Below are 8,207 nucleotides of genomic sequence, written 5' to 3'. Positions count from 1 at the left end.
TAGTTGTAAATGAAATAAGGTATTGTGAAAAACTGAAATATGTACTATGTGGTCCTTTCCATGGGAAATCGCTGTCTTACCTTTGAATTATCATTGATATAGGAAAAGTACTCATGAAAATGTTGATTACAACAAATAATTACTGATTTTCCAAAATGAACAATAAAAACAACTATGCAAAAACATATTAATTTTTTGAACTACATTTCATTTTATTACTTAAATATTACTGGATTACTAACAAAATAACTTGATAAATTCCATAGGAACATTGAGTGGTCTTTGGTACAGTCAAGTCTTAGTTCTTTCAAAACCAAAACATAGTTATTTAACTTACAATTTTGCCTTAATGAAATGTGTCTGTAATGTAGGAAATCAAAACATTTTTTTAATACCTTGGTTTTTTAAATCAACTTTAAACTTTTTAAGCAAATTCGTGAAACATTGTAGTCTTCACTTGGGTACCACAAATATTTTGAATGTACCTGCTTTTTAAAAAAAATGTCCTTCAAGCCACGAACTAGTGATTTACATATGTAATCCTATCTAATTCATTTTGAGAATGGAACTCATGTTAAGATTTTTCTTGGGAAAAAAATCCCTGAGATGTCTTATCTCACAGCTGGATGCAGTAGTGTGCCTCCCTTATCTCAAGCTACATGGGAAGCTGAGTTGGAAAGGACTTGCATCTAAGTCAGCCTGAAGATATAATCCATCTTAGGAGAGGGAAGTGGGATTTTGTTGTGTATGCCTGTCAACTCAGAAATGACAGGAAGCCCCAAATAAACAGACTAAAGTCCAGGGCAGTAAAAAAGGAAAAGAATTTTCTTTCAAAGTTCAAATTTTACTACAAAGTGTATAAACATATTCATCCATGCATACTTTTATCAGTTTTTTTTGTAAAGCTGCTGTACATTGGGGTTACAGTAACATAAGTTATGAGTACATTTCTTGTCATGCATTGTTATATCCTCCTTTGTTTTTTCTCCTACTATCCCTTCCCTCCCCACCACCACCCCAAAGTTATAATTTTCAGCTTTAGTTTGAAAATAATCATTGCACACTTTGACCATGTGCTTACTTTTAGAATCACCCTGCATCATTAATTCATTTTTGTAAAAACAGTCAGATTTAAATTAATCAAAATACTATCATCAAAATGTTACAAAATGTTGAAAAATATGGAATTTAAATTTAAAATGTCTTCAAAAGATACATGGTACAATTTCTGAGAAATTACATGACACCAGTGATCCCTAAAATTAAAAGCAATGGGCCTTTAATGGAATCTAATTAGGTTAGACAAGCCAGCTGAGGAAGGAGTTAAGTGAAAATGAATTTTTAAAATATTTACTGTAAAGGTGATTAACAGGGGGTTACAGTTACATAAATAAGGTAAACACTACATTTCTTTTTAAACACTGCTATCCTCTCTCCAAAGTAGTAAATAGGGTGAAATGCATTTAGAAAAAATAGTTTTCTTTGTTATTGAGACAGTGAAATACATAACAAATCATTTTCTCTTAATGTTTACCATGCAATAATTGCATAAAGTGATTAGTAAAATGAAATATGGAGTTTCCATTTTTATAACTTTTATAAGATACAATTTTAGATAGATAGGATTATATAATTATGCTGTTAATAATGGAAAGATGCTTCCATTGAAAACAGACCACTTAATAGATTTTCTATATTTAATTAATTTTCAAAGCATTATTTTCTTATTTAAATTATGTGTTACTATCAAGATATGTTCAGCATATGTCTACTTTCTATACATTCCCTTTGCAAAAATAGTTTTTGAGCAAGAAAGTTTAGCCATGATCTCCTTGCACATAGTATTTGTTGAAAGACTTGATTTTTAGAACACTTAATCTTAGAGAAAAAATAAGTGGAAAGTACAGAGATTTGTTATGCATTAATTTCCCACTACTATTTTTATGTCCAGTATTTTTTTAATTACTGGCACTTTGCTTTAATATGGTACTTTTGTTACAACTGATGATCCATTAGTGATGCATTAATATTATTAACTGAAGTCCACCATTGTGCTATATAGCCTATGGGGTTTTTACAAATGTAGGTTCATGTATCTAAAATGATAGTAGCACATGGAAAAATTTCCTAACATACACACCCTGTGTGCTCCACATGTTCATCTCTACTTTCTGCCTAAACTCCTAGGTTAGTCCTCTTCAGAATACAGAGTTGGAATCATACATAATTTACCATTCTAAAAACAGGTTTCTTTAAGAAGTATGTGTTTAAGTTTGCTTCATGTTCTCTCATTTTTTCATTTTATTTTTATTGCTAATAACATTCCATCAATTCTATTTACATTGGTTTATTTATTTACTCACTTGTAAACTATTTTGGTTTTGCTTCAAGTATGGACAATTGTAAATTAAACTGTTGCATTATTTATAGTTTTACATGAACATAAATTTTCAACACATGGAGTAAACTCTATAGAGTGTAATTACTGGAATTGTATGAGAAAGTAAACACATTTTGTAAGAATATATACATACATATATAAATATAGATGTAGAAGTAGATTTAGATATCCTGGTAAAGATATCCTGCAAAGTGGCTATGCCATTTAATATTTTTCACTATGAATATGAGTTCTTATGCTCCAAATCTTTAGCAGCAGTTGATATTAGTAGTGATTTTGGATTCAGATGTTCTATTATGCATATATTGGTATTTCAATCTTGATTTAATTTGAAATTCCATTATGAAATGTAATGTTTTTATATGCTTTGTTTTCCACCTTTGTAAGGTGGTGTTGGTTAAGAATTATTGTCAAAATTTTAATTGGGTTGTTTGATTTTTATTGTTTAAAGTTTTGTTTAAAGATGCTTTTGTTTATTTTGGATGCCATTGATTTACTTGATATGTATTTTGCAGACATTTTCTTTTTTTTTTCATTTTTTGCTGGTTGTGGGTCCTGAACTCTGTGCCTGGACCCTGTCCCTCAGCTCTTTAGCTCAAGGCTAGCGCCTTACCACTTGAGCTACAGCACCACTTCTGGCTTTTTCTGCTTATGTGGTGCTGAGGAATCGAACCCAGGGCCTCATGCATTCAAGGCAAGCATTCTACTACTGAGCCACATTCCCAGCTCCCTGACATTTTTCTTATAGTTGGTTCATTGTCTTTTCATTTTCCTAACAGTATTTTTCACCAAAAAGTTAATAATTTTAATGATATCTAAATTACAATGCTTTTTTTTCATTTACTGTGTTCTGCATGTAGAATATAAAAATGATTTACCAAATTCAAGTTTGTTTAGATTTTCTTCTGTGATTTTTTCAGAGAATTTTAGAGATTTTCACTTTAATATTAGTGCTATGATCCATTATGAACAATTATTTTGTAAAAGGTTTTAGAGATATGTTTAAATTTAGTTTTTGGCATATGGATATCTAGTTGTTCTTGGGTCATTAATTTAAAATTATCTTTTCACCATTAAATTATCTTTTCTGCTTTGCCAAAACAATCTTCTCATTGTGTAGACTTATAAATTATTTTAAATGAATAATTGTTATATTTATACATGTATACTTATATTTAAGTTTTAATATTCTATTAATAGTATAAATTTTAAACTACTTCTGTTACTCCTTTTGTCCATGTCGAGCATTCCATTTGCTTCAGAAAATATGTGTAAGCAATGTGCAACTTGAGAAAAAATTATTTCCATGAACACATGTTAAGATAATATGAAAGAAACATTTTATCTTCACAGTTAAAGTTGAGCCTATATGACAATATGTAATTGCTAATTTCATTTATCCAGTAGAAAATAAGCATATTTAGAAATTTTCTATTTAATTTATGTGTAGCCACTGCAGAAAGCTGTAAGCAAGTTAGAAGCTACATGTGGGCTAAGATACATCATTTCCCTAGCTATATAATTTGTTAGTGATAAACCTGGGATGGGGACCCAAGCTTAGCTTACCTAAGATGAACAGAGACTCCAGGTAGTGGTAATCACAAAGGAAAGAACAAGCATAGTAGAACCTACATATAAGCCTGTCTTATTGATCAGACTGTGTTATATTTATAAACTGCATTATTAAGTGCCAACTCCTTTGTACAACTACTTAAAGATAATTTTTAAAAAGTCAGAACTAAAAAAAGGCCTGTCTGAATTTTTAAATAAAAAAGTAAGGAGAAAGACAAGGTAACAATCATTGATTCCTAGTTCTGTCCTTTTGGCTAGCTGTAGCCAAAGGAAAACTAAAGTTACTAGGTGGTCAGCCATCTGTCTTTCCATAACAAGCTGACTTGCAAGAACAATCAAGACAACAAAAAAAATGAAGATAACTGAAGCCATTTCTATGTAATTTTACTATCTATGGTGTTCTCACGTTTACTATCTAAAAATGAGCACAAAACACTATGGACTACTTCACATAAGGGTCTACACTGTCTATGATATTATAATAAAAACTTGAATTTAAATATCTTAAAAAAAAGAATAACAAGAGACAGTAAGTTGTCATTTATTAGAAACGATGTGCATACTTAGGCTCTTTACACTTTTTATCTTTTGCAATTCTTACAGTATACCTGTGAAATTTGACTGCTGGTGAACTTAAAAATGTCATCATGACTTTTTTATTTAATGTCACAATCTACACTGAATACTGGAATAAAATTTGTCAGACTAGCTTGCCACCCACAAAGAAGGCGAGTAAAGCTTTTTATTAAAGGCTCCAGAGTAAATTTACTCCTTCATTTTGGCTCACTCCATCTGTAGGTGAGAATATCATGTCTTTATCTTATGTCACATATACAACTATTTTTTGACATTTAAAAAGTAATATCAGTGTTATTAGGAAGGAAGTTTAGCTTTACCACAATTTAGGTAAACCACTGCTTAAATGCTCTATGCCTATGTTCTTCACCTGATGTGTATAATAATTAATACTAATAACAATTGCAATGATAAAAATGGAGTTGATTTAAGTTTCAAATGAATGCAATTCTGCAGTTCAGAGAGAATGAGGAATTCACTTTAATGGGTTAAAATAGCAGGGAAGCTTGGTATCAGTGTATCATGCCTGCAATCCTAACTATACAGGTGACTGGAGGATCATAGCTCAAAGATACCCAAGATAAAAAAAATCTTTAAGATTCTATTTACAAAATAACAAGCAACAGGCTGGACTAGAAGCATGGTTCAATGGTAGAGTGCCAGCTATGATTGAAAAAGCCAAGCAAATGATCCAGGCTTGGAGGTCAAGCACTGTTACCAGGGGTAAAAAGGAAAAGGAAAAAGCAAAAAAGATTGCAGGGAAGTGAAATCAACAGCACATATCAAGTAACCTCAGACTCCAAGTTCATATACATTATCATTACTGTTGAATCTTTACAAGGATTTAAATATTTATGTTGTATGTTTATTAAAACTTCAGTACTACTCATCAATAAAGAATGAAATTGTGTCATTTTTAGGAAACTAGGTAGAACTAGAGCACATCATGTGTAGCAAGAGAAGCCAAGCTCAGAAAGACAGATATCATATTTATTCTATCATATTCAGAGTCTAGAAGTAAAGATACATATAATATGACATTATTATAAAGGGAAACCGTAGGCTGGGGAAATCAGAGAAGGGAAAAGAAGAGTGTGAGAAGAGGTATAGGTATGTGTACATCCCCCCCACACACACACCCCCCCACACACATAACACGCATATATGAAAAGGAAACAAAGAATTCCAGTACAAACTTTTCAAATTGAGGGAAGAGGAAAAGAAAAAATAACATAGGATAAATTCAATGAGCATATATTGTATGCATGTTGTACAATGAAACACCTTATTGAAATTTATAAATGCTAATAAAATCAAATTTTAAAAAGACAAAAGTTGCAAAAATAAATCAGGCATACAAAGCAACAAAGAAATAATCTTATTATTGCATTAGAAACAAATGCATGAAAGAAAAAAAACATTTAAAATACATATATTAGGGTTCATTTTCCTAACATCACCTTATCTGACCTTTTCTGCTTGACTCATACATATACTATTGCAAATGAGGGAAACCATGGGACCTATATTTCTTTAAAACGAACTTTACAACTTGCGGGGGGAGAATTGGGTGGGGGGGAGGGAGAATGGGAAGGAATAGGAAGGGTAAACAAAGGAGGAGGCTACAATGCTTGATAAGAAATGTACTCACTATCTTGCCCATGTAATTGTAACCCCTCTGTACAATATGTTCACAATAAAAAATAAAGAATAAATAAAAAATAAAAAAATAAAAGTCTCCGAAGAGGAAAGAAGGATGGCCAATAGACTCATGAAGAAATGCTAAACCATGAAAGAAATGCAAATCAAAACAACATTGGGATACCACCTCACTCCAGTTAGAATGGCAAAAATCAAGAACTCTAATAACAACAGATGCTGGAGGGGATGTGGACAGAAGGGAACCTTACTTCATTGTTGGTGGGAGTGTAAACTTGTTCAACCACTTTGGAAAGTAGTATGGAGGTTCCTCAAAAGACTCCACATAGAGCTCCCCTATGACCCAACCATCCCACTTTTGGGCATTTACCCCCTATGTACAGTATTTTAACAATAAAAAAATTCAAATAAAAAAAATAAATCAGGCAGAGCTAGCCACCACTCTGTCAGTATGAATCTTGCTAGCTATTTATGAATTCATTGCATTTGTGTCATAGAATTAATTCTTGATTCGCTTTGTGGAATAGCACCTTCAATTCCACCTTCTCTAATCACCTGATTTCTCTATCATTTGTAACCAAAAAAGACAACCTACATTATTTTAATAGTCACACAGAAGGCAGTACTTGGTGTTACTATGAAAAGATCTCAATCCTAAATTACAAAGTAATTGATCCCATATACAACTCTAACATTGATGTTTTAGATTGAATAATGTTTTAAGTAACCTTTGCATACTGGAGTACATTACTGGACACTTTCAATCTAGTCTTCTCTTATGGTGGGAGAAGGACATTTTGTTACCATGGGCAAGGATCAGCAGTGATTAGAGCATCAAATTTCTTTTTTTCTTATTAATACAATATTTATTTTGTCTTCCCTCTGTCAAACTCTGAGACAACCACTTTCCCCTACTTCCTGTGGAGGTACAGGAAAAGGAACACATAGGGTAAACAAGACATGGGAGAAAAAAAGTATGGAGCTGGAGACTGCTCTTTCACATGGCAAAGAGGATGAGAAACGCCACCATCAGGCAAAAGAGCCCCATTGCCTCCAAAAGAGCAAAACTCCAGTGGCATAGGAGAACAGCTGCTGCTTCAGAGAAGGGTTTGTGGCATAAGTAAAGATGATGCTCCCAAACACCGTGCCAATCCCAGCCCCAGAGCCAACCACCCAGACTGTGGCAGCTCCACCCCAATGAACTTGGTTGCTGTGTCTATGTCCCTTGAAATGGTGCTGCTTTGGAAGTTGCGGCTGGGGACAAGTGAGGTCAGGGGATGTAGGCCTGCTAAGCTGTTGTGGCTGTCATCTGTCAGCGCCTGTGGTCTGTTCATTACCACTGCAGACTGGTCGTCTCAGCAGCTGAAAGGTGCTCCTGAGCACCGAGGGAGTACAGACAAACCTTCAGTAAGCATACATTTTCAGGGGTCAGGGGTTTGGCAGGAGAGCTGCTCCCAGGGCAGAGAAGACAGAGAGGGCTCCAATTTCTTTTTACAAACTTCTCAACTTGTTCTTACAGGGTAAGCAAGTAGAAAAATCCTGTTAGAGTTGAATATGCTTGTAGACATTACCTGACTCAGATTACACATCATCATTTTTATTTTTGCACTGAAAGGCATATTGAAGTTTGTTAATGCCCTAATTGCACCGAATTAACCCAGCAACCATGAATGTTGTTTCCAACTCTAGAAATGGGTACAGGTTTGAGTAGTTTTTTTTTTATTGTGAAAATACCGTACAGCGGGGTTACAACCACATGGGCAAAGTAATAAGTGAATTTCTTATCAAGCATTGTTGCACCTTCCTTTGTTTCCCCTTACCAATCCTTCCTATCTCCCCCTCACGAACCGCCCCGCCAAAGTTGTGAAGTTCATTTTTGACATAACATCTTGTACATCTCATTGCTGCAATGGGTCCACCTGTATCCCTATTTAAACAATTTGTTTTTCCCCTTTCCTTCCACAAATTATAGCAAAATCAAATACAGTGAAAACAGGGG

The 8,207-nt window shown here is 33.5% G+C and overlaps 1 pseudogene; it reads right to left on the bottom strand.

Moving 5' to 3' along the window:
* Window positions 1–7,205: 7,205 nt before the first annotated feature.
* Window positions 7,206–7,642, bottom strand: LOC105999926 (annotated as a pseudogene).
* Window positions 7,643–8,207: the final 565 nt, after the last annotated feature.

The sequence above is a fragment of the Dipodomys ordii genome, unplaced genomic scaffold (genome assembly GCF_000151885.1).
Source record: "Dipodomys ordii isolate 6190 unplaced genomic scaffold, Dord_2.0 Scaffold203, whole genome shotgun sequence".
NCBI lineage: Eukaryota > Metazoa > Chordata > Mammalia > Rodentia > Heteromyidae > Dipodomys > Dipodomys ordii.
The sequence above is the reverse complement of the archived record's forward strand: the minus strand, read 5'-3'. Positions and strand labels throughout refer to the sequence as shown.